Genomic DNA, 27,682 nt, shown 5'->3' with positions numbered 1-27,682 from the left:
ACCCCAAAAGCTAAGGAGGACTGCAAGCTGACTTGGTAAACTCTGTTGTGTGACTATTGATGCTCCTGATATGAAGCCAAAAGAACTCTGGCCTTGCAGGTAGCTAATACCTTTCAGATTTGTTCCTGAATGTTCAATATAATAAGAGTCTGAGAACTTCCTGGTTCTCCCTGAAACTACTCGGGATTCTGGGACTACCTTTGCAGCATCAGAATCAAGTTATAATATGTTCACTTAAGGGAAAGCATAAATTTAGTTAAGATTGAAATGTCTTACAAAGGTTCATGGGTTTTTTTGTTGTTGTTGCTCCTGCTTAGTTATTATTATTATTATTATTACTATTATTGTAAGGGCACTGGGAAGTGAGCAGAGGCTGAACTAAATGCTGAGGAAGACTGGGGAATGTTCCCATCTGGGAGGAGCCATGGTCCCTAAGAGTTTCCCTGGGTATGCCTGGGTCCCTAAAATGCCCTGGTGTATGCCTGGGGCCAGCAGGCTGGATAATCTCCATCTGCACACAACACCAGGGCATCTCACGGGCCAGGAGTCACGTCTCCCTAACTGTTCAACCTGGCACCTCTGTAGGAGGCATGATTATTTCTGACAAACTCATTTCTTGTTCAATTTGATATAAAAATTAGAGTGGGATTAGCACTTTTCCTCACATTTGAGAGAATGCGAATGCCATTCCCAATGTCCCCTTACAGTAAGCCCAACTGAGCCTTGAAAGGAGTTGCAATAATGCATGTGAAGCTACTCTTTCCAGAATTGCTCCGCTTGGCATCCAAGTCTGCCCTGCATGAGGAAGCACGCTCCTGCTTCATGGGCCAGGCTGATACAATCAAAGTCACTTTCTCAGAAGAAAATCATCTTCAGGAAAAAAAAAAAAAAAAAATAGTTCATCAAATAATTTTCCATGCAAAAGTAAAACCAGGAAAAACAATGCTGGAAATAGTATCAATATCATCAAATCAAGCAAAGACAGGTAATGCCTGAAGTAGGATGATATTTCCATGAATATAATCAATTCATGTTCTTGCCCACAAAGCTTTCCTAACTTGCTTTGCTTTAGCAACTGTTCATTTCAGTGAGCTGGGGGGACAGGATTTTTTTTTTTTTTTTTTTTTTTTTTTTAGATTTTTGCCAGGACTGGAGTTTCCAAGAGCTTCCCATCCGTTTGGTTTCCATTATCCAAATAAAAAATCAAACCCCGGGAGATGAGCTGGGGTAAGAAAATACACATATTCTCTGCATCAAACAGGGCAAAATTAAAAAGAAATCTTGGATTGTTTTAAGCAGAGCTGAACTGTTCTTTGGCATCCTGTGTTTGAGAAGACAAGTGCATTCTAATCCTCATACCACAGAAGAAAGAATACAAAGAAGAGAACTGAATCCCTTTTTTTCCACAGTGAGCTGATTTGAGAAAGGATGGACAAATGGATTGAACCATTTGGTGCACTGATGAAAATCCACCAGGAAAGCAAGAATACTACAGCAGACAAAGAAACACAAAACAGGACACTCTGGTGGCCTTTGTCTCCATGAACAAAACTTCACCATGCTGCTGTTTGCAGTTATATTTATTTTTAAGTTCCAGCTTGGAGAGACACATTTCATGCCTCTTAAAATCCAGCCTAGATGATTCTTTTATCTCTAAGAAAACTTTGGTCCTTATAAATATGCAACACAGCAGCTGGAATGTGACTCTCTTCTCCCATATTTGAAATACATCATAGAGACACATGAAGTTAACCCGGAGTGCACAGGATAGCACCCATTTATGGACAAAAATAATAATAATAATACTGCATGTGTTTACTCTCAACAACTCCCATGAACACTGTGAATCAAGTGCAAAATATCTATAATGTGATACTCTTGGTGGCAATCCTCCCTTCGTCTCTGCTGTGGTTGGACAGGACCCAAACTTGAGGAGAGAAATGTAACTTCTTTCCACCTAACACATATTTTAAATATTTAAGTGATATGAACACATCACAGAAAACATAACACTCAGTATCATCTTTAAATCACCCTGGGTGGGGAGAGAGCCAAGAAACCATCAATCTTGGATGCACCAGGGATGCCACAGGTTCTGAATTCAAATCCTATGCAGCTGGGGATTGGGAAGATGAAATGAGATAATATATGCAAGACCTGGTCCCAAGCACTCAGTAAGCACCTTAAAAATATCATGGAGCATCAGTAGTAAACTTCACAAATCCATCCCTGCAAGCACGTTAAGTTCGTCTCCCTGTAACAACAGGGAAGAACAAATCCCTGCCTGTTCACTTAGTAGCAGCAGAACACAGGGAAAAGTTGCCTAGCTACTCTTAATCTTGGTTTCCACATTTTATAAATGGGGATAATTACAGTTTCTACTTAATTGAGGTTGTACTGGAAATGGATTGAGATAATTCATGGAAAGTGCTGAGCACAGTGTGTCTAAATAGTAAGTGCTCAGGACACATGGGCTATTATAATAATGCCAGTAGCCTGGCCCTGGCTTCATCATCTCTACCATAATACCCTCCCTGCTGGTTTTTCCTATTTAAGAGTTTCTGCCTCTTTCTATCGGTTTCTCTTACTGCTGGTTCAGGAAACCTTTAATAAAGACCTGAACATGGTACCCCCTTCTCCATATTCTTATTTATTTATTTGGTGCCAGGGATTGAATCCAGGGTTCTTAACCACTGAGCCATATCCCCAGCCCTTTTGATTTTTTTATTTTGAGACAAGGGCTCACTAAGTTGCTGAGGTTGACCTTGAACTTGTGGTCCTCCTGTCTCAGCTTCCCAAGTGGCTGGAACTATAGGCATGCTACACCATGCCAGGCTTCTGTATCCTTAGTAGGCTTCCTGGAACCTCATAAATAAAGTTGAAAACCTTGAATTTGGTATTCAAACACTCCCTCCATCAAGCATTTCAGGATTATGCCTCACGGTCACCTGCAGGTATCCACTCTGCTCTGTTACATGAAATCTGCACATTCACATCCTGGCGTCCCTGTTGATGTGGCTCCTTCTCTAGAATGCTAAGATGCAAGGGTCAGAAAGCACCCTGCCAAGTGATTTCTGGACAAAGATTTGAAAGCCGGGCTATTTTAGAGTTGGAAAAGACCCAAAAGGCACTCTACAGATGAGGAAACTGAGGTTAATTTATTTTCTCAAGGCCACACAGCTATTTATCAACAACTCCAGCACTGCACTGGCTGTTCTGCCCAGAGGGAGGGAACCACAGGGCAGCCTATTAGGAGGAATTTTTCAGCAATTGGCCACAAACTTGCTGACAGGTGATCTTTCTCCATTCGGGAGAAATGGGACAGAAGTTACGTACCCAATAAGAAAAGGCCATAAGGCATGGCTTTCTGTAAGTGAAAATTGGTTACCTCTCTGGCTTGCAGGGGAATGGGGTTGACGGGGAGGAGGCAGCTGGAATGATTCCTCATGATCCAATCTATTCCTTACTTCAAAGACCTGGCTTCTCAGGCTGCATTAGGTTCCTGACGACTGCTCCCAGACACGCTACTGAGATTTGCTGAAGTTGAAAATTCTCTGAGATGTTTGCAGAAGGAACAGTGATGAATAAGACACAGGAATCGCCAATGTATTACTTGGAAGGCAAGTGTGTCCAGTTCAAGTGCGAAATTGCAATTTTTGCTGCAAGATAATAATACTAATAGTGACACTTCATTTATATGGTGCCATTCAGGTTTCCAAAAATAATAAGGAAAATGAAAACTATATCTTATACCACAGCTGTGTCTCTATATGAAGCATAGAGTGGGCTGAGGTGGCTCAACACAGAGCTCTCTTTACTACTGGGATATTTGATGACCAGGCATTTTGAATTAGGATTGATCATAAATGAACCTCAATTTTCAATTTGACTTCGGAGTTTAAACATAGTCCTGCTGCCATTGTCAAATAAGTACTTTGAAAACTCTTTAAATGTGTGGTTTCAATAAGTGGATGATGGAAAATTGACATCTGCTGGTATTATCATAACAGCACAGCCAGGCTCCCCTGTGCTGGCTAGTCACCTGTGCTTGGTGGTCTGGATTTGTGTCCATGGTGACAAGACAGGGAGGATTCCTTAGCAATTGAAATGCATGTCTCCAAGAGTCCTCTGCAGTTCAGTGACAACTGGGGGAAGGAGCTCTCTCAGCTGGGACAGTTTCCACTACCTAGGGCCCTTCAGACAGATACCAAAACTCAGAAGCTCTGTGACCTGCCCTTTCTCTGCAGATATCACTCCCTAGAAAGGTGATTCCTTTCAAAGGTGGGTGAAGAAAGTTGTCCTGGGATGGTATGGAACCAGTTCCAGTGAAGGTTTTTAACTTGTGTTTTCCCCCTGCCCAAACTTGTCCAATTGTATGCACTGATGACTCTTATTTGTTTACCCAATGCTTGGGCCAACATGGAGGCTGCCATAGTGCCAGTAGGGTGTAGACAGTCCTCCCCAGAAGCTGAGATGTGACTTAGGTGCATTGTGTGAGTGTGCATGTGCGTGTGTGTGCACACACACCCTGGGGATCAAACCCTGTGTCCTATGTGTGCTAGGCAAGCACTCTGCCACTGAGCTAACACACAGCACAGCCTACTTGTGAATTCTTATGGGAGGCCACTTTTATGTGCCCATCAATGTCTGAAGAGTTCCCATATATTTTATCTTTGGAGATTTTTTGCATTGGCTACAAGGCTCAAATCCATCGACCATTTTCTCATACAATCCTCTGTCCCTTGCAAAGAACCCTTTGCCATTTATGTACCTACTACCTGTTATGCTTCCCACCATAGCTAGCCCTGGATATTCCAACTCAGCCACTGACCTGTATCACTCAGCTTCTGTCCAGGTCCTGACAGCCTGCCCAATCCAATCGTTGCTCCCCAGAAGCTAAACTATTCAGTGTTTAACAAAGGCTACTTCTGCTCCACCTTCACATCCATCTAGCAATCAGCATTCTATTTAACCTTGAAGAGGAACTCAAAAGTCAGATACCTCATCCAGTTTTGCAGCAGATAATGTTCCTCACCACAGTCTGTCAAGAATATGTGAAGAAATGAAGCTTTGGGGTTTCTGAGTTGAAAATAAAAGAAACAGAGTCTGGGTAGCAGAACTGTTGCACAAAGTTAAGCAAAGAAGGCTCAGGAAACCACCAGGAAGATCAGGAGGCTGAACAGTCGGAACCACAGACCTGATGCTGCCATGGAGCCAGGTATCTGGAGGCAATGCAGCCATCCCCCATGACATGGGCCGCTACTGCTCACCCAACCACCTCTGTGGTCCCTTGAAATCAATCAGCATGACAGTGACAAGACTGAGTTCTCCATGGTCAATGACTGTGTGCATATATACCCAAGATACTGATCCTAAATTTGACACAGGTATATTGGGATTGAACTGACATTTAGCTTCCAGGAAAAATAGTAAAATGACTTTCTGGCCCTTACGTCTCTAGGTAGAAGGAAGTGTCTTCTTTCCATAAAGAATCTCATCAAAGGTTTATTTCCCAAGTACAAGAAGGTGATTCTGATGCCATGCAGCCAAATAAATGAACAAGCAAACAGAATGACAAGCATTCACTACAAGGGATGAGTAATATCCAGAGTGTTGTGTTCCCGGGTGTTAAGTCACTCAAATGGGAGTCTTGTACTGTTTAATGAGACTCTATCTCTGCTTCCATCTGGGTAATTTTTTGCTGTTGCTTTGTTCTGCTTCTGCCAAACAAGGTTGGTGACTAAGAAAACGAACCCCAAAAAGGAGGTTAGGAGAGATGCTGGCTATTCTGGATAACAAAGTAAAGATAGAAATTTTAAAATATTTTGATGTAGTAGATCCATGAACTGAATCTAACAACATGCAACATAACAACAGTAAGCATAACAGCAACTCCATTCCATGCATTGTCTCAAGGGTTGTTATGTATCAATTTAACATCAGAGTACCCTATAAGTGCAACAGGGAATACTGAGGAACAAACGAAGGGACTTGCCCAGCTGGTAAGTTGCAGGGCAGTGCTTTGCAGCAGGGCAGTTGGATTCCAGAGTCTGTGCTCACAGAAGGTGCCTTATCATGTCTTCTGTGCACTGGAACAGGTGGGGAAATGTGACTTAACAGCAGCACATAAGGAAAAACAAATAAACAAATAAACTGTGGCACATAAGTCCTCTGGGTGATGTGGCTGGCAATAAAAGCTAATGTAATGTAGCCTTGGGCTGCAATAAAAGAAGTGTAGAGAAGGGAGTTGATAATCTAGATCTCAGCTGCCCAGATTTCTGTCCTCAGTCCTGTCCTATGAGGAAGGGTGGCAAAATAAATGAATGGGACTTTGAATCTGGACATGTTGAGACTGGGAGAAGGCATCTATGAAACTGTGGCCCAATTAATCAACATATCCTATGCAAATACTGAACGTGGAGGAAGAATTATGGGTATTCTGCATGGTATCAAAGGCTATATCAAAGAACATAACCTGCCGGGCACAATGGAGAACATCTGTAATCCCAGTAGCTCAGGAGGCTGAGGCAGGAGGATCACAAACTCAAAACTGGCCTCAGCAACTTAGCAAAGCCCTAAGCAAATATTGAGACTCCTGTCTCAAAATAAAAAAGAAAAAGTACCGGGAATATTGCTCAGTGGTTAAGTGTCCCTGGGCTCAATCCTTAATATATTTACAAAAAAAAAAGGAAAAAGAAAAAAATCTATGGGTAGACGGAGTTGGCCTCAACCACTCAAGGAAACATTTCCAATGGTGAAGGTTTCCACTGTACTGATGGCTTGCATTAGAGAATTATGAGTTCCATGTCACTGGGACCAGAGGCATTACTTGGAGATGACAGCAAAATGGAAGTACTTGCTGGCACGGGGCCTTGATCTAGGTGGCCTCTCAGGGGACTACCTAATGTGCAGTGGAGAGTCAGGAAAGTGTGCTGCCACCCTTATAAATTGCTGGTCCTCATCTTACCCAATTCTAGGGTCACTGTGGGCAGTAAGTCTCATAGATGGCACCTTCTAGCTGGTGCCTACAACCAAGTAAGTGCTCAATGAATGCTGGATTTTCACTATTATCCAAAACCTGTTTCAAATATCTATAGGGCTGTCAGAAAAGGAGGAAACAGTGATGGGAGACAAAGTGTAACTACTGGGGAAAAGTCACAAAAGAGGGGCATTTTTAGCTCCTCTTTCCTTAAATAGAAGATTTTAATGAACAGAGTTAATGAATCACCTTTCGCCCCACAGGTTCCCTGAGAGGTAGTTAGCGGCTGTCATCAGCATATTTAAGGTGCTGCAAGATTATTTCCAAAAAGAAAATCTACTTGGAAGAGAGTTAGACCAAGAGGTCTCCAAGGCTCCTTTTATGGATATGATTTGGGATCAATGGAGGCGCAGGATGGAGCAGTAGACTCTTTGCTTCTGTCCTGCTGCTCTGCCCCTTAGATCTAGGGAGGCTGGGTCATGTGACATTCATCAAACATAGTAGGAGGCAGCTGAGCACCTAGACCTTCAAACCCAGCGTCCCCTTAGCCTTGTGAGCCTGCACAAACTTCTTGAGCTTCCCTGAGAGTCACTGTCCCTTTTGTAAAACAGATAGCACTACTCTCCCCGGAAAGGCTGGAGAGAATAAGAGAGGAACTGGGTGCAGGACCTGGTGCCCAGAAGGATCTCAAAAAGTTGGCTGTCTCCCTTTCCCTTTCCCTTTCTCAGGTGAGTAGAGGCAGATCATCCTTTTCCGTGCCAGAACCAGGCCGGAGGAAACACGGGCCTGGGGCAGGGACAGGTGCCACAAGTGGACTGCAGATGCGAAACAGCAGGACAATCTGGAAGGCCCCAAGTCTTGGGAAGCCCAGCCTGGCTGTGATACTGGGTGTGCAAACAGCAGGAAGTCCATTAAGGGTCCTGAGAGGGTGAGGGCTGCTGTTAGCAGATGCCAAATCACTGTGCTTTTGCCTAGGCCTGCAGAAGACAGTCTAGGGCTAGGCCTTCTTCAACCACTGTCTCTTTAGGAGTTAAAATTGTCACTGCTCAAACCCCTTGAAATCCCAAACTACATTTACCTGAAAAACAAACAGGAACAGTCTGGAAATTGAGACAATTTATCAGGAGACTAATTATCATTTAAGCTAGTCTGGAATAGTAATGAGCCCCTCTTACACGAAACCAGGCGAGCGATGGCTATCTCCACCCTGCATGCTCAGCCAGCTTTCCCAGCCAGACAAGACTTCGGGGTAACTTCCCACAGCAGCCCGGACACAAAATGAACGTGGGGGGGGGGGGGGGGGCGCAAAGCAAGAAGGAGGCAGGCATGTTTCAAAAGCAATGATTCTCTCTAACGTCTACAATCTCGACTGCCTTTTGAGTATTTGAAATGCAAGAGGGATGAATCACTTAAATTTTGAAATCATTCAGAAAAGGCAGGCACTGATAAACAATTCATCTCTAATTGGGAGAGGCCCGAATCTAAAGCAAATGTTCAATACAGGATTTGAGGCCTAATCATTACAAGGAGGAACTATTAGCTGTCACCATTACTCTATAAAACTAAACCCAGGTCTTTTTCTGAGAGAGCAAATGACCTCGGCATTTATTCAGGATTCATCATGAACAAGATATAGAACTAAATGTTGATTTTGCTTTTACAGCAATCCTAGGATGCATATGTTACTAGGAGGTCTTTTTTTTTTTTTCAGATGAAGTTTTAGTTATGTAGTTTACTCTTGTTTCCTTGCTTTGTAAGACATGGTACTGGAATGGAGAGGGTTTGAATTGCTAGAGAGGGTAAAGTAAGTGAAGCTCTCTGCTTGGGGGCAAACTGAAAGGAAATGGAAAAGAGAAAAAAGCTCAGTCATAAGGAAAGATAAATAATATTTAATGCTGCATTAAAAAAAAAAAAAGATTGTGGGAAAAAAGTCTATGATGAGCAAAAGTGCCAATTTTCAATAAACACAGGAGTTGAACCTGCACTTGGCATGCTCTGCCTCACTGGTTACCCCTCATCCCAGCCCTGGACAGGGCTGCCTCCAAGTTTGAATAACTGGTCCACACCTCAAAGATGATGGGCACAAACTGAATATTCCATAATGTGTTCCTGGGTAAAACATTCCCAATAGTACTGAGTGCACCCAGTACTATTGGTCCCTGTTGTCTTCAAAGCTTATTCTTATAATGAAGAATAAGAGCATTGATAGCAAACACTCTACTCTGAATTTTTACTATTTGCTCTTACTGATGGAGGCTAATGCAGGCTTAGAAGAGATCTCTGTGTGTCCTAAACTAAGCCCGGGGAGGAGCCTCCCCTATCACTTGGTTGCCCCATTAGGTGATCATCACAGCCAGGCCTGAATCCATTTACTCCAAGAGAGTTCAATGAGGAAAGGTAACCTTAACACTTGTCAATCTTTCCAGTGCAGAGGATTTCTGGAAAATAGGAAGGGGGAAAGGGTTTCATGGAAAAAGTAAAGGTTTTTCTTCATCTGCAGCAACCGGGCAGGAAATTTTAAGATTGACGAACACCGCTCAGTTACAGAAGGCACCAGGTAAGACTCTGGCCACTGCTCACTGCAACCTCTAAAGCACTTTATGGCAAATTTCTAGATTCAGCATCCCAGATGCCCTCTCCATGAAGATTCTGACAGGCAGAGGAAAGGAAGAGACACAGAGATTTATATTTGGTCTGCTATGAGAAAGAGCATCAGTCTCTCTTACACTTTTTTTCTTCCCCTTTTCCTTCTCTTCTCTCTCACACTCCTTTCTCACTTAATATCCCAATGGACCAGATTCCCTGCCTGAGCAGAACAGGCACACAACTTTGAGAACAATGCTTTATCTCAATAAGTTGCCAGTCCTGATGACCAATTAAAATAACAAGGAAATTTTGCCTCCAGTTCTAACAAACGTGCATTATTCACAAGCACTTAGAATTTAAAATTGACTTCTTTTTTTTTTTTTTTTTTTTAAGTTAAATAAACTGTCCAGTGGTAAGTGAGCATCAGTTTACAAAACACTTTGTCTTACTTTCCACTGAGTGACTTAATCCTCCCTCCCATAATCCATTTGCATTGATTCCTTCTTCATCAACCGTCCATGCTATCCAACACAGCTCAGGGCTGCAAAAACTCCTGCTGAATCACCAGGGAGGCCAACTGCGCTAAGTTTAAAGAAAAATCAAATAAGTACCACTTAAGAGAGTATTGTACTTATTTTTAATAGAGATTTCCTCTTAATTATAATGTAACATTAGTTCTTCTTTCATTCTTCTCAACTTTCATAATGACACTATCAACCAGGAACAAATATAAATTTGTGCAGCCTGAAATATGCAATTTAATCATAAGCCATGATTTCCATATCACTGAGGAGAGGAAAAAAATCAAATGATTAAACTCCAGTGCACCAGGACCAATCTTGAATTAAATTTTACTCTCTGCTAAAGTTAGATTTTGTACAGCAATATCAAGAACGGTTTAAAGGTAATAGTAAAATATTTGCTTTTATATTAAAACTCCATACCCAAAAGTGTTTACCAAAGATGAAACTGCTATTCTTTTTTGCAAATTAGAAATGTCTTGCAGATGTCTTCAAAACCTCTTGAAAGGATTGGCAATGATATCACAGCAGTCTCACTAATATTTCTCTTCTTTATTCATTCTGTTCCCCTTGGAATCAGAAATGATGCTCTTCCTGCCAGAAAAAAAATCCAGAAAATCCTCCCAGATCACTGCTTGGTGAGTGCTAACCTTGTTTATCCTGCAGCCCAACCCCCACCCTGGCTTCTGCTCAATCTCAAGTTACAAGATTTCCCAACTTTCTAGCAAAGTCCAAGGTGAGAAGAGGCTGAAGGTAATGGGATCCACCCACTAGAAAGATGCTAATCCTGACAAACTGCTGGAGCAGGAGTCTGAACCACAATTAGATTGAATTCGGTCTCTCCGGAGAGGTCCAGACAAGGCTGGTGGTAACAAAACCGCTTTTCATGGTGCCCTCAAAAGCAGATGGGCTCCATGCAGAAAGTTGGAGAAGGACGCCATTGCCCTCTAGTGGCCAGAAGTGCAATCTTCCGCGAAGGAGTCCATTTCCAGAGCTGCACAAGGCTCTGGATGTCAGGGTAAAATTATAGCAGAAAGATGTTTAATTATCCTTCTCGAGTGTTTTCTTTAGTCCTTCCTGTTCATAGAGGAGGCTGTGGATGGCTATCACAGTAATCCTGATGAAACGGCTCACTCCTACTCCTACTACCTCATTAGGATGGGTCCAACTTTCTCCAGCTTTAGTTTCTGTTTTTAACAGACCTGTTGATTTTATTCTCCCAATTAAACCACAAATGTATATTAGGTCAAATATCTTTAAATATTTCAGAGTCGTTAATTTTGAATTGGAAAGGCTGACAACTCACATTCTGGGCAACTAAAGAATGGGAGTTCTTCACAAATTAGTTAACTTTTTACAAAATGACTCATTTCATAAGGGAAATTTTTATCCAAAACACATTTTGACCCCTTAAATCATTACCTCGTGAAATACACAGTGCTTAAATCTTCTAGGGAGAAAAATACTTGGGAATTCATTGTCATTCTGAAAATTTGGCAGTTCAAGAAAAAGGTTTACTACCCATTTTCAGCTCTATTAAAGCACAGTTTCATCATTATTTATTTGTTATTAAATGATCAGGTGTGCCTCTAATCAAGGTGAAAAAAATCAATACTGAAAATAAAGTCAAAATTAGTATGTTTCTCAAACATCTACCTCACCAAATGTATTCAGAGTGAAAAGTAAAATCAGATTTGCAGAATTTTTTAGGTGGTTCTAAAATTTAGGTTTACATAGAGAAGATCCAAGTTTATGTGAACTATGAGCTTCAGAAGTCACTGGTATTCATTCACAGGCAAGGTTCACACACTAAGCTCATGGGAGTATAACTTGTAAATCAGACCATGAGGTCAAAGTCATGGCATTTCCCATATGAGGGTCCCCAAACCAGAATCTTTACAAAGCAGCCATGTAATTCTATTCAAAGTGAGAAAAAAAAAAAAAAACAAAAAACATGAATTATGAAGACATGTGCATTAAAAGAGCATGAAATTGATCTGTATTCCCCCAAATCATGACATGGTTCTCCAAGTCTGCCCCCCTTCTCCCAAAAATAAACAACGGAGAACACACATTTGGAGCCACCACAGTAAAAGGGAAATATAAGTTCTGGGCCATAAAAAGATGCAGCTGTAACTTTAAATTTTTTTTCAAATTAACAAAAGATTGTATCTTAATTGAAAATAGAATTTAGGTTTCTAGTAATTTTACTGTCTGGTGTTCTGATAAGAATGCAGAGCATAATGAAAGTTCTGAAGTGCTATCAAGATGGTCCACTGCTTCAATTAGAACTATTTTAAAAGCCTATTTTTCTAGTATGCCATAAACCCAGTTTGAATAAATCTACATGTCTAGGCCTCACCACATTGTCCCATCTCAAGTCTTTCTATGCATTTCTTCATTCCTCTCCCACAAGGGTGGGAAGGGTGGTTTCTTTTCTCAAACAATGTTATAAACAGACTGGTATATGCAGACTCTGAAATTAGGACTAAAATAATGACAATAACAATTATTATTAACAGTGAAGTATGGCTGCTAGGTATTTTTAATGCACTAATTTGTAATGCCTCAAAAAAACAAGATATAAAGCTAATTCTTACTCAAGCAAAGTTTCCTGGCCTCTCCATGCCTTTGCTTGATCTCTACTGGAAACTACTCGCATTCCTTTGTACTAGGCAGGATTTCAGTTTTGCACAGAGGATGAAATTCCAGGGCCTACTGGCCAACTTTAAAACTTGGAATCAGAGCTTATGTTTAAGGAACTTAACGTGACTGTAGCTTCAGAGTCCCTCTGGTATTGGCCACAACTATGTCCTTTGTTTTGCAACTTTTATTCCTTTGTTCCACTGAAAGAAGACCAGGCTCCCTGCAGCTGGGATTAGGCAGTGGCTTTTATGTTTCGGTGTCGGTGTCTGCACCTCCGTATTTGTAAAAATAATTCCAAGATTAAGGAAATGAAGATCGGTTCCCTTCTCTTTTCCTCTCCCATCTTACAAGGCTCTAGCGCACAGAGTCCAGCCCGGCAAACATGCTGATGCGATGCGAACGGATCCTCGCTCCTGAGAACACATCTGCATTCCCATCCCCAGGAAATCCAGACACCCCGCAAAACCATCGATGTCTGCTGCAAGCCCAAGTGATAAGGAAATTGATCTACTCTCTCGCCAGATTAATTATCGTTGCTTCCCTATGATTAAACCGAAAACTTACTCACTGTCTCATTTTAACCGATAGGAACGATCAGAAGAAAACAAGAAAAGATTTCAGAGCCATCTGAACAAGATTTCTTTAGGAGGAAACGGAAGGGAAGACTTTAGGCAAATGTATCCCCCATGCAGCAGTGTTCCAGGAACGACCCCCCGCTCCCCGCCCCCATTCCCACCGCTTAGGGAACGACCCAACGTCATGCGGGAATAGCCTTATTAAATAATTAAAAGATGCATCTTCTTCACAGCAATGCCACGGCCCGTGAAATTCCTGCTGCATTATCAGCAAAAGCAACAGGGCTTCTTCTAGCATCTAGAAAACCTTTCACCCGGGAGAGCCAGGAGCGAGCAGCACCGGTGAAAGCAGGGCCTTGTTAAGAAATAGACAAGGAAGCAGGACCCTCGGGCCTCTAGGATCCCACTTTCTCTAGGGACTCTGCTCCCCAGGGTGAGGCGACCCTCCTAATGGTCCTCCGGGTTGGGGACAGGGGAAAGGGATGCTCTCCTCGCCACCGTTCTCTTCCTGCCGGCTTCTCTCAGTTTCCTACCTCCGGACTCGCGTTCTGGGGGCAAAGCGCAGAGAGGCCGTGCGTGCAGGGAGCAGGCGAGGCTTGGCGCGCTCCGAGAGGAGGCGCAGGCTTGGGGGAAGCTTTCGTTCGCAAAGTTAACGTTAACCTTGGAAGGCTTTGCCCAGCCCAATCCCGAGCCCAGCCCTAGTCCGAGAAGCTCACAGACCTACCCCTGATCTGTTAGGACTTTAGGAACCTCCGCCTGAGCTCCCGAAGAGACTTGGGCTTGAGGGCTGGAGCGCGCGCCGCAGTCGGCAGCCCCAGAGCCGCAGTCAGCGGACCAAACCCACGCTATTAAAGTGCGGGGGATCGCCGCTTCAAGCCCGGCTCCTTCCCTTTATCGGGGCTTTCCCGGCAGTATCCACCCGAGGGACTATGCCCTGGGGATCTCTCAGCCGAGATCTGGGAAGACCGAGGAGCAAACCCTCAGAGAGCGGTCGTCAGGTCGCAGCTTTCCAAACCAGGCGCAGCGCGGGCGGGCAGGCACTGCGCTGGGAGCGACTTTTCCCCAGAGAGGAGACCGGGGGCAGTCGGCGTGTCTGGAACTCAGCTATGCAGTCCCTTGCCCCAGTCAGCTGCAAAGCCCTTGTGCCATGGCCTGGGCACAGACCCCAGAGGAGGCCTGAGCGGGGAAGAGTGGTGGAGCGCACATCTGGCTCCTCTACCCCCCTGCGCTGCCCTCGCCCTCAGCCGGCTCCCTTCTTCTTTCTGTTTTTTTAAACAAATCTTTTACACACACCCCTCCGCCTTCTGCTTTGCATCAGCGAAGCCTTCTCCGGTCAGACCCCAGCTGCCCCCTCCCAAGACAGTCTCTAAGGAAATCCTACCCCCACCCACTCCAAGAAGCTCCGTCCTGGCGAAAGGAAGGGACTGGCGGAGCGCCTCACCTGGGGCCCTTGCGGGTGGACGCGACCTCCGGCTATGGATCTCTGGTGCAGGGCGAGCGCGGCGGTGTCAGCCCCAGTCCGGTCCCATTCACAAGTCGGCGGCGGCTGCGAGCGGCCCCCGCGGCATCTGCTCCTCGGCCCGCGACTCTCCCCTCAGCTGGCGGCGGCCGCGGAATGAGCCGCCGAGAGCGCTAGTGGCAGGAATGAGAAACGGGGGGAGGTGGCGGGCGGGCGGGTTGGTAGGGGGGAGGAGGAGGGAGGCCGCCGCTGAGAGGGATGGAAAGGGCGGGGGGCGGAGAGGAGCTGAGGCTGCGAGACGCGGCGAGCTGGGCCTGGCAGAGGCTGCGGGGGCCGACCCTGTCCGCGCCCCTCCCCCAAGGGCCCGAGAGATGCCAACCCCTGAATCCGCTGCCACCCCTCCCGCCCCGGGTCGCAGCGCTCCGACTCCCTTGGGGCTCAGACAGAGTCTGGAGCTACTGAAGTTGGGCTCCGGGGACGCACAGCCAATCAGGGAGGGCGACGGAGGGAAGCTGGAGAGGGGTTGGGAGCCCCCATTTTCCTCCTTCCCCCAAATCCGCTCCAACTGGTCAAGCTGGGTCCTCGCCTGGCCCGCCGGGTGGTGGGTTGGAGGAAGGCATCGCCCAAGTGGGGGAGGCATTCAGGAATTAGGGAGCGCATTCTCTTCTTTCTCACTCTACCACCCCACCCTTCAAAAATCCTTCCACGTTGGCGGCTCTTCCCCAGCGCCCACCCCTTCCCCCAAACCCGAAAGCCCCCATCCCTTGCAAACTCTGCTGTGGTGCGGATGGAGAGGCCAAAGGGAGAGGGCTTTGGACTTTGGGACGAGCTCTCCTGGTTCTCTCCCAGTTCTCTTCTCCCCCTACACACAGCGCCTCGTGGGGGGATGCCAAAAGGTCAACCTCATCTCCCAACTGAGGGTTCCTTGATCCTTACCCCAGAGGAATACCAATCCCCTGAGGGGCGTCACTTGTTGCCACCCCCTCCGATCCCTGCAGACAAGCCAAGGAAGGTGGAGCGTGCAGAGTGCTTTTCTGCTGGGCAGAATGTCCGTGGGGCAAACTACCCACATCCTCCCCAGGTTCTTGGGTCCTCACTGAGGGGTGCCGGCTAAAGGGAGGAAGACCAGCGCCCACTTCCTGCCCTCCTTCACCGAGTCACAGGGAGAAAGCCTGGCGGAGCCGGGTCTTTGCAATCACGCTAGGGACTGGGCGGGGCGGGGCTCTACTGGTAGCGGGAGCCGTGTGGGGACCCGCACCCTGAGCGGGGAACAACTGTGTCCACGTGGGGATCCCTCTTTAGGACAAGCTTCCAAGGTGGGAGCTGGCGGAGAGAGAAGAGATGGAGGGAAGGTGGAAGTGCAAATGGGTAAAGGGTGGAAGGAACCGCTGGGAGTGGAGATGGAGCGGCGATCCGTGAAGAAGAAGGGCGAGGGGAAAACTGGGCACTGGAGCAGAGCAGTGGGAAAAAGAATGAAGGAAGGTGAGAGAGCCAGGAGTTGGTGGGAAAAGAGGCCCCCAAACGAAGAGAGCCTGGAAGGAAAGGGAGCGCTCGTGGGGGAGACTGAAGCGTCTGAAGAGAAGAGGGGCTGCAGAAACCCTCGCTCCAGCTCTTCGCCACCCGGGGTCCCTGAGTGCGCAGAGCTCCCGCGTTTCCATTCTGCGCAAGGAACCGTACACCGCGGTGGGAGACCAGCGACGCTTCCCTAGTACCTGCCCTCCCGCCCGCATTTATCTGGGTGACACCGGAATCGGGATCCCTGTGTCGATAGGCGCCTATGCCCGGTCTGCCTCCTGTACTAAGGAAAGGACGCGGCCTTTAAATTGCCCGTTCCTCCCAGGAAAGAGGCAAATTTCCAGAAACTCGGTTCCCTTATTCCTCTGCTTCCCCCACCCCATTGCATAGATGTCCAAGGTGACAGGCCTCAGGGCCACCAATAGCTTCCTCCACAGAGACTCTTGGGAGACCACTGAGTGCTGTTCTGGAGAGTGCGGTTGCCTAGCCATCCAACTTCTGTCCCCTTTCCTTAGCTCTGCCTCGCATTTCCTGTTGGTCTTTTTGACTCTGCCCTTTCATGAACCACAGCAGTGTGGTCTAAATCATAACGCTGGGTATGCTACACCAAAAGTCTCCACTCTTAGGAAACATGCAGGCGATTGCTTGCTCTGATCTCACCATTGATCCTGAAAAGGAGAGAAGAGGGTCTGATTCTCCCTCAGAGATACTCGAATTTTGCTCTTGTTTGGCTGCAAATTTTTGCTTGGTGTTTAGCATCCTTTCCACGTGGATATAAAGGGAACACACAGTCTTTGTCTGTCAATCTAACTGCATAGGGGCAAAGATGCTCAGGTTCTGTGATAGTTAGCACATCTCTTGACCCGTGAGGAAAGTTTCAGTAACTCCAGTTTGGAGCACACCTAAGAATGAACCTGGTCATAGGTAATCTGACATTAACTGGAAAGTGTCCTCTACTTCCTGTTCAGAATTTATCAAATGGCAGCAGTTGTTTTTAGAACCATCCATTTCATGAATGGTAGCATCAGTAAAATTTTAAAATAAGTTAAAAATTGCTTGGTAGGTTTGCACTGACATTGCACACTTAAATCAGATGACTCTAGTATAGAGCTGCAGTCAATAGTTCTTTGCACAACCTAGCAATTCTATGCCTAGGATTCTACTCAAAAGGACAGGATACATATGTCCACACAAAGACATATACCTGAAAGATCCTAAGAGCATATTCACAGTTGCCAAATCTAAAAACAATTCTAATATCCATCACCCATGAATGGGACAGACAAATAATATTCCAATGGAATATTACTTGGCAAAAAAGGAAAAGAATATTGATGATCATTCTATTATGAATGAACTTCAAAAAAATGCTAAAGGACAGATGCAAAGCCACACATTGTAGAATTCCACTTAGAGGAAATGTCTAGAAAAGGCAAGATTATAAAGACAGAAAGCAGATCTTCCTGTCTGGGTTCTAAGGGTTTAAATAGGAATTGACTGCAAAGGGGCAGGAGGGAACTTTGTTGACTGATGGGGAAATGTTCTAAATCTGGAGCGTGGCGATGATCGTACAAATTTACTTTAAAAATCACTGAAATGTAACAAAAAGACAAAATAATTTTTGTTTACACTCTTATTCTCAGAGTACCTGTGACCCACAGCTAAACCCCTAAAGGAAATATTTGCAAGGCAGTTTTACAGAGAAAAAAAAAAAAAAATATATATATATATATATGAACAAAAAATAAGGAGTCTAGTTCTTAAGGAAAGATAACCATGCTTCTATTCTATTCAGCAAGTTCTATTTTGGCAACTGCTTGGAGAGTCTTATATGTGTTAAAGCAAGTTAATTTCCCCTTTCACTCTTCTAAGTGATTAATTCCTGGGAACTAGAGTTAGGCATTCCAGTTCGTGACATTTTAAACACACCTACACATAGACACAGTACAAAGTGCACATTTCAGAGGGGATTTTTATGACTATGTTAGGATCTGTCTTAGAAATCCATATCAAGCACTTGGGTGGAGTAGTGTATGATTACAGTTTAGATTTAAAAAGGAAATGAATAGGAGAAAAGAGAGAACCCACTGACAGCTTAAACTGAAAGATCAGTTCAGCCCAGCGGCCAAAAGTTTGGGTGTTTATCTTAAGTTGCCTCACCTCTCCTCTGCCTTGTTCTTCCAGGGAGGAAGCCAGGGCTCATGGCTGCTCCGGAGCCAGGATAAAACAGCCCCTTCTGCTTCCTGCCTGTTCCAATCCAGACAGCCATGGGGCCCAAATGAGCCTTTTCTTGTCTTTGTCCTTGTCAGCAGGAGTCTGATAATTTTCCCTCAGTTCCCTCATCAAAGACACAGGCTCACATCCCTCTGATGCACCCCTCCTCAGACTCTGAAGACAGTGAGACTGTTCCTTGTTTTCACTTAGGAGCTCCAGGATTAGACCTCTCAAAACTTCCTGCTCTCTTAAGTATCCTTTGTAAGTGTTGGAGAAAATGAGGCAAGATCCAAGCAGGGAGTGGGTTTCCTCAGACTCCAACTGTGCCTCCCCCGGGCAAAGGAAGATTGAGAAAGATGACTGGGAATTCCATTTCTGAATTAACACTCCCAGTGGAGATTTCCACAGTTGGATACTTAGAAAAAAGCAGAAAGACCACACACCTTTGATCTGTATCTGATTCCTGGCTCTGCCACTTACTAACTGTATGACTTTTGGTAATCCTTATATTTCTGTAATAGGTGGTTTTCAAATCTGTAAAGTAGGAATTACTATCTGTGCCTCGATTGTGGTAGAGATTCGATGTCCATACATACCTAGAGGAATAAGTACTAGAAACAGAGCCCATGGATAAAAAAAGAAATAACTATTATTAATTATGGTATCTGAATTTTACACTTTAAATGACTTGAGCAAGAAAGATGTGTTACAATTTTGAATTATACTAATTATGGATATTAACATTTTCTTAATGTGATTAGTAATAAAAAATTCTGGTCAAGAATATTTTGGCAGTTTAAAATTCACTTACATTCTAAGGCTTGTTTGGGTCATATAGAATTAGCTGTTCCTCTCTTGGGGAGAAGTCCTTAGATCTGACACAAATCCATTGAATCTCCTTGGGTAAGCCATTCTTTTCTCTGAGCCTGAGGTCCGACACTTGTAATGAGAGCTTGCCCAAGATGAGCTTTGGAGAGAATCCTTCTGGAGATGATATTCTGAGGTCTTCCTATTCAATAAAATCAAAGCATCTCAGAAACGCAATTCCCCTTTTTGCCACTAGGAGCAACCAGCCAATAGTCTCAGGTTAATAAGCCCTGGCTCCAGGCAGACTCTGTCTGAATCACATGATTTTCAACTCTAAACATTTGCCACCTAGACTTTAAGTCCCTCCAGGGGAAGGTGATATCCTTTTCATTTATATCTGCATCCACAGCAGCTAGCTCAATACCTGATGTATCCAACAGGGAAGTCTGGTAAATATTTTTTAATGAACTAATAAATACTTTTGAGAGGATGCAAACCAGTATATTGGTTAAATATCACCACACTACAATTTCATTATGAAAAATCTGAGCCCTTCGTGTATTAAAAATATACTTCTTTACCCTCATAGCTCCACGAGTTGGCTGCAGTTGCCTGGCCTAGCTTGGGCTGTGCTGGGGTGAATCAGTTTGCCTTCCCATATTGTTGAGTTTCCCACCCTCCTCCTGGAACTAGTCTGTGCCTGTTCTCATGGTGATGGAAACTGCACAAGGGGTCATGTGGAAACACACACAGCCCCTGGAGTCTTCGTCACAGAATCGGGAACTATTCCGTCTAACTTACCCCGGTGGTCAGAGTACCTCATGTGGCCAAATAGAAAGTCAAGAGGTAAAGAAATAGAATCTGAGTTTTCAGTGGGGGAAACTTCAGAGTTGCACAAGGAGAGTGGATACGGAGAGGGTGAGGCGTAAGAGCACTGATGCAGACTCCTTTAGGCAGAATCATGTTCCCATCATCCCTCCTTTCTGACCCATCTTGAATTTCCAGGTCTCGAGTCTAGTTGCAGATATAGTCCTCTGGACCTTCAGAGACAATCAGAAGGCAAGTCAGTCTCATGCCTGATCATTGTAACTGTGTCCTTCCTTTACATCAAGGTTCAAGTTGGAAGGGAAGAAGGCAAGCAGAAGTAATAATGTAAATATAATAACCACTACCTTTTATTAAGGGAGTTTTATATTCCAGAAGCCTTATGTATAAAACTAACAATCCTCAAACCCTTCCTTCAAAGTATTGTATTATTGTTCTTTTTTTTTCAAGTGAGAGAATTGAGACTAGAAAATTATATGCACTGTCCAATCTAAAACAATTGGTAAGAACTGGAGCTAGGATTCTCACCTACGGGTATTTGACTCAAAAGGGTGAAAAGAAGGAAGGGAGAAAGGGAAGAAAGGACTGGAAGTGGAGAAGGAAAAAGTAGAGAAAGGAAAAGTAGAAGGAAGACAATAAAATCAGAATGATCTATTTGGAAGTCATCCGTTTCCATGTGAGAAGAAATGTGTGGCATCTGAAGGTCATGCCTTCCCACACCCTAGAGGTGCTCAGAACAAGGACCTTACAATGCTTCCTTTCCATGGCAGAGAAGCTGCCCCATGAGCTAACACTGTCTGTCTTGCTGGTCTTCCAGCCTGCGGCTTGACTACTCAGGACCCACTAACCTTCGTGCATCATTGTTCAAACACAAGTATCCTCTAGATTCACATTTGCTGTTCCGTTGGCCTGGAACACCCTCTCTCTATTCTTCCTCATGGCTTACCCCTCAACTTTGCCTATTAACTGAGGACGTCCTTGGCTTGCTCATCAGCAGAAACACCCACTTGACATTCCATTCCTCTTTGACCATGGCTTTCTATCCACTCAGAATGCTTTATTTTGTTGATAATGCATGTATCTACTAGACATAGTATCTACTAGAAATATTTCTATTTTCTTGTTTTTATTGGTTGTCTTGACCCACTAGGATACGAGCTTCCGGAGGGCAAAATACATGTTCTTTCTTCTTCACTCCTGTAACTTGAGCATCTAACACAGTGCCAGGCATATGGTAGGCTCTCAGTAAATATTTGTAAAAGAAATGCATGAATAATAAATGCATGAATAATGCTAACTGAATGAATGAGTCCCCAAACTAAAAGCAGATGGATCATCTGCTTGAATCCAAACATGGTGCAAGTGTCCCTTGCTTACAAAGTGAATTTAATGATGCCAGTTATTCATATTACAAAATGATTCTTTGATTTACCAAAGGTTTCATTCAGAAGCTTGTTAAAGTAGCTACCTCCTTTAACACTTTAAAAAAATACAATTAAATTTCCTAGACTATATGAATTTCCTAAAGTACAGTGTGCAGGTATACATAATGACAATTCTGCTTTTTGATTCCAGTTTGTTTGCAGTATGGACGGAGAGATTGGCTTATTGAAACACCGAGCAGAAGGCTATTTCAATGTTCCTGTGCGCATACATTCACATTCTTTTATAAACTCGTGAATAGGTGCATTTAAATGTGTTTGCTCTCCAGGAGAACCATTGGAAATGCATTCAGGATTGATACTGGCTTGCTTTGCAAATAGTCTACAATTTGGACAACAGGATTTAAGAAAACTCTGTGTACCAATTTTCATGACCTTTAACTATCAGCACCAGGAAGGGGAAAGCAGAAATCATCCTTATCCAACAGAGAAAGTCTTTTCAAGAAATTTGCCTTCTTGAATAACCCCAACTTAGAATAGTCAAACTTGTCCAGCATAGACTGAGTATTTCAGTATTAATCTAGATGCTGTGTATATTTTCCTCTCCCTATTCACTTGCCTTTTGGGGGGCCAACAGCTAATATAAGTGTTTCCTTACAGCACAAGGTGAACCAAAGTCAATGTATTTTTGCACACAGGTGACTCAAGAGCTTTCTTTTTGAAAGCAATATTCCAGAAAAATCTCTTTATTCGTGGTTGATAATCACCTTGGTTCTGATCTTAACTCGTGATTGATTTCCCTTTGTACAGATTATTGTTCTGGGCTATGGGTAAAATTAAAGAATAATTTTTCTGTGCTTCTGAGGATTGTACACAGGTTCTTGCACATGCTAGGCAAGCACGTTGTCACTGAACTACATTCCCAACTTAAGAATCATATTTTTAATAGTTAGTCATTGAATACCTGAAAGCTTTTATTCAATTCCTTACCACTGATCTACCGAGTATTATGTCCACTTTGTAGATGAGGATAGAAAAACTTGGAAAAATAGAATGTTTTATTGAGTTAAATAATTGGATGATCAATGAGTGATTAAATGTAATTGCATTGTTCAAGCATTACCAGGGCATATAACTGGGAAGGCAAGTTATATGGAAGAGGTGGTAAGGAGAGTTAAATCTTTTTCAAAGGTATTCATTCAAAATGAGAATTAAAATTGCAGAGGGGTTAGGATGTTCATAGGAACAGAACACAACATACCCAAGGACAGCACTGTACAAAGGCATTGAGGCCAAACAGGATCTGGAGCATTCGAGAATCTTAAAAGAGAATCCATAGGACTGATAGAAACTATACAGAGACTTACAATCCAGAGCTCAGTAGAATAGTAAGAAAAGAACCACAAATTGGACCGAAATACAATGGGCAGTTATTGAACCATGTGTTGTCATTACTCCTTTGTTGCTGCTACTGCTGTTTTAAGCAGAGATGGTCTGATTGTTGACAAAGAGCTCCATGTTTATGAATGGAAGAAAGCTGGAATGGATGCATGGGGACTTATCCCAGAGAGAGGCTGCAGCTTGGGTCAATGAGTGATAGCAAAGGAGAGAACCTGAGCATATTCTAGAACTGCAATCAGGACTTCACATTAGGTTTATTTACAGTACCTAACAGAAAATAGTGTCAAGGATCACTTTCATTTGGCTGATTCAAGCAATTGGGTAGTTATAGATGTGTATTATTGACCTGCAGAAAGTTGGAGTATGACCAGGTATTTGTCTATGAGGAGATATAGGAGGTTAGGTTCCCAAACCTGCAGCTTTATGAAACTATTTGGGCACTAAGGTGCTCTCAGCTGTCCTCCTGGATCACCAGATATTTAATTAGTTAGAATAGAAAGCACTCATGTGTCAGGCAGCAGACATGGGTTCTGGACTTTGGACTTCTCTCTCTCTTTCTCAGAGCCATTTCTTCTTGTCTAAAATGAAGAGGCTTACCCAAAAGGCTTCTATGTGGCTGTTCCCCTTGAAAAGTTCATGATTACTGGTTAGGAGCACTCCAGATGAGTTTTCAAAACTATGTATGAAGGATCCACTTAGTTGATTCCAAACCAGTTGGAGTTCTTCCCTGAGACACAGGTAAAGTAGGACATGGCACAATGATAATGACCAGAGACATGCAGAGTCATTTAGGTTGCCTCAGATCATAGTGCAGAGGTCAGTAAGGTCCACTAATGCTGCCTTGAAGGGAAATTTTTCAATGACTTTTGACTGTTCATGCCATCCAGATATTATCACCTCCTCTCTTTCTTACATGAAATGTCCACACCATTGCTCAAGCTCATCTCTTTTCTACTCCTATCAAGGGAAGGAAGACAATCCCATGGTACAGAGCACAGGCTTAGAAACTGAGTGCCCTGGTTCAGCTTCTTCCTTGCCATGATCAGATCATTTTCCTCTGTGAGTCTTCAGTTTTTTGGTCTTTAAAATGGTATCTGTACTTGCTTCTGAGAATTGCTGTGAGTTAGAAAGGTGATATTCACAATTTTGCTTGGGATATAGCAAATGACCAGTGAGTGTTTTTCTCTGTTCTCCTTCCTCCTCACCCTACCCTTCATTATCTTCTGTCTTTCAGAACAGAGCTAAGGGATCATACATTTCTGAAAAATATCCACTGACCTTTTCCCCTCCTACAGAGAATCTTGTCTGTAATTGGATCGTGCCTCATGTCGTTCCCTCTGCTGTAGGTTTTACCCCATCTCTCTTCAAGAGATGTCTACAGGCCAATATTTATTGGTATATCAGTGCTGTACCTCAAGTATACAGGCATACAGTAGGTATTCAATAAATGTTTGCTAACATTTACTGCCAGAAAGGATGTTGGAAGGAGAAATCCTGGAAGAGAAAGGAAACAGAAGAGAAGGGGGAAAACCACATAGGTCATGTCAGTTTCTCAAAAGAGATTTTGGTATAGGACATAAAGGAAAACTAGAGTAAAAGCAGAATCCATTAACTGACCCAGAATGGATTGCCATTTCTCTGCTATGTGACATACAGTCATCGTGTAGTCTTTAGTACAAGCAATCTTTGATTGACTAAGGAATGTTTATCAAAAGAAGCAAAATTTGCCATGTGTATTTACATTCTGAGATGCTCTGCTCCTTTAGCTTTGCTTACATCAACCAACGGAAGGGGGAGATGCTCCCAGACTGTCTGATTTCTTTAAGTCAGATGAGTCACAGAAGCAAACATTGGAAGATGTGCTACAAAATAATCAATCATCAGATAAAACTGTTTGGATGTGACAGATGTGTAAAATGAAGTGAGACTATTTTTTAAGCTAAAGGTTTGCATATTAGCAAAAGATTCTGGTAGAAGGAATAGAAAAAACGACATTGGCTGGACCACTATTTGAAAGGAGGTATCATCTCAAAGCAGAGAGGTAGTCAGAAATAACCTTCCTTCAACTCTTAACCTTATTCCTCATCCTCATGCCCAGCTTCAGTAATTGCTTTTTCATGATGAATATCTTTGACTTTCCTTTCATTAACGTTGTGACTTCTAGAACACTGATCTGTTTTGTTTGGTCAATATCTGTCTTAAATATCATGTCATATATAGAAATATCTCCAGCAGTGGGAAGAGTAGCACCGGGAGTATTATTCCACCCATTTGACTGATGAAGAAATCACAATGATAGGCAAGAAGCTGTGTGCCCATGTCCTTGTGGCTTCAACTTGTAGAGCTTGCAGCCAACATATCCCATGCTTATTCCAGTATCCCCTTATATTTCTCAAATGGAAACTGATAAGCATCCTGTCTGAAAGGATGACAACTTCCTGTATAGTGGACATTTCACATCTTGGAATCCTTTTCCTAAAGCCCAATGCCTGGAAATCTATCAAATCCTCTCTGTCTCCAAATGTCCACATGCTATAAACATCACCATCTTTCAGAAGATCCATGTTCATGTGTCTGATCTCCCTTTGTGCTTTGTACATCCTATACTTATTTCTAATACAGTACTTGACCCATCATTTCCAAATATTTTCTTCCAAGATTTTTATTTATTTAAGTGCAGGGACCATATTTTATACATCACTGTGTCCCCAGAACCTATCACAGCCCTGGCAAATAGACTGTATCAGTATATTTGAGGGTAAAATAAGAATAACAGTTGGCATTTATTTAATGGTTACATTGGCCAAGCATAGTTTTAAGCAGTTTATATGTAGATTCACTTATTTCTCATAACACATATGTGAGATAGAAACTATTGACAAGGATCTTTTCTTGCAGGAGAAGAAAAAGAGAGGAAAGTGTGTCCACAAACACATGCGTACACATGACAGTTGTGAATATTTTATGAATTGTGAACTTGATCATTTATAATACAAAAAAACTGAAAACTTATTGAGCCACGCTGATAAACATATAATAAAGATCTGTGACTTTTGCACTCACTCATAGTCTGTGTTAAAGTTTTCAGTCCTGGTATCACATAGACATTCAAGATAAGGAAGGCCCCAGAATATGAGTCACATGGAGAAATGATTTGGGGATATGTAGTTTGGAGAAGAAAAAGCTCTGTTGTGTGGAGTTGGCGGGGGGGATATGATCATTTTGTTGAAATAACTAAAGGGTTGTCATGAAGAAGAGTGATTAGATTCATTTTGCTTGGCCCCAGGGGTACAAAACTGGGACTAATGCATAGAAATGTCAGAGAGAGGGAAGTCTGCTCTGTCTAAGGAAGGATTTCTGGCAAGAAAGGTCTCTGCTGTTAGATTTTGTGCTCCTGGGAATAGAAAGCTTTGGCTCACTTTCAGGATGGAAACTCATGCTACATGTCCATTTGACAGGCATTGTCATATCACAGAGGACTTCTGCTTTAGGTAGGAAAGTATATTATAGGCCCATCATCATCTCTTCTATGTATAAATTTTAATGGAAATGAAATGAGTCTAGTTAGAGTTACAAAGACCTGGGACAAAAGTGTTCTTCCACTAATGTTAAAAATAATATGACCACCACCACTACAATTATAATGAACAGTCATGTAATAATGCTTGTGGGGGCAGCCCCTCTGTGCTCAGTACATGTTTTCTCTGTTGGACATTTTGCATACACAGTGTTATTTAACCTTCACAGTAATCCTGATAGTGGATGTCATTAATCTCATTTGGAATTGTGGGAACTGAGACTCTGGGAGGTAAAGCCAGATGCTCATGGTTTGCAGGACAGTAACATTAACAACCCATATGTCTGACCACAAAATCAGTTCTCTTTCTGTTTTGCAGAAGGGCAGAGGGAAAAGAGAAGTATGGGGGGAAAATATAATAATTCTAGACTAAGCCAGATTGACTTTGAAAAAAGATGGCACACAGTTCCCAGAGTTTTCTAATGTCTTCTGTAGCTCACTAAACATCATTGATTATACAGGTTGTAGCTATTGATGACAAATTCATTTTTTTGATTCCTTCTCTGAGGATCCCATTTAATCTGGAGGATACTGTACCCTTCAAAGGAAGAGCTGCCTCAGGACTATAAGGTAACAGACCACCTTATGCATCTGGTGCATATCCAACTCCAAAAGGGCATGTGCAGGTGAATAAAGAAAATGTGAAACATATGGAGTACTATTCAGCCAAAAAGAAGAATGAAATCTTGTCATATGCAGAAAATGGCTGAAATTGGAGGACATCGTGCTAAGCAAAACAAGTTAGCCACCAAAAGACAAGTATTGCATGCTTTCTGTCATGTATGAAAAAAAAACTTTTAAAAGATGACATGAAAGTAGAAGACGATTGGGGGAAGGGTAGAAGAAGAAAAGTGTGAATAGGAGGGAGGGTGGATATAATCAAAGCACAGATATGCATGAATGGAAATATCACAGAAAAACTCATTAATTTGTATAATTAATACAAGCTAACTATTATGATAAAATAGAATAAAATTTTTTAAAATAGGGAAATCTGGAGGGTCTTACATAGGGTAAGTTGAAGAACTTGAAAAGGAATTGAAAGTTCAAAAATGGGGAGAAGATTTTGGAGTTATCACCCACACATCAAGAACAATGAAATTAAACATGTATCTGAACACAAATGTTTCTAACTAATTTTGATAGAGATAGTCTCTTCCCTCAAGGGAGCTGAAATATCCAAAGTAGATAAGCT

At 43.1% G+C, this 27,682-nt stretch overlaps 1 protein-coding gene across 1 annotated transcript in view; it reads right to left on the bottom strand.

Moving 5' to 3' along the window:
- The window catches only part of CDH11 (cadherin 11), a 150,528-nt gene extending 135,594 nt beyond the window's left edge, over window positions 1-14,934 (bottom strand). The window contains exon 1 of the mRNA XM_079116983.1: window positions 14,749-14,934. The gene's annotated coding sequence lies outside the window, so the exon portion shown is untranslated. The remainder of the gene's footprint in view (window positions 1-14,748) is intronic.
- Between the last annotated feature and the right edge of the window lie 12,748 nt (window positions 14,935-27,682).

The sequence above is a fragment of the Sciurus vulgaris genome, assembly GCF_902686455.1.
Source record: "Sciurus vulgaris genome assembly, chromosome: 17".
NCBI classification, from domain to species: domain Eukaryota; kingdom Metazoa; phylum Chordata; class Mammalia; order Rodentia; family Sciuridae; genus Sciurus; species Sciurus vulgaris.
The sequence above is the reverse complement of the archived record's forward strand: the minus strand, read 5'-3'. Positions and strand labels throughout refer to the sequence as shown.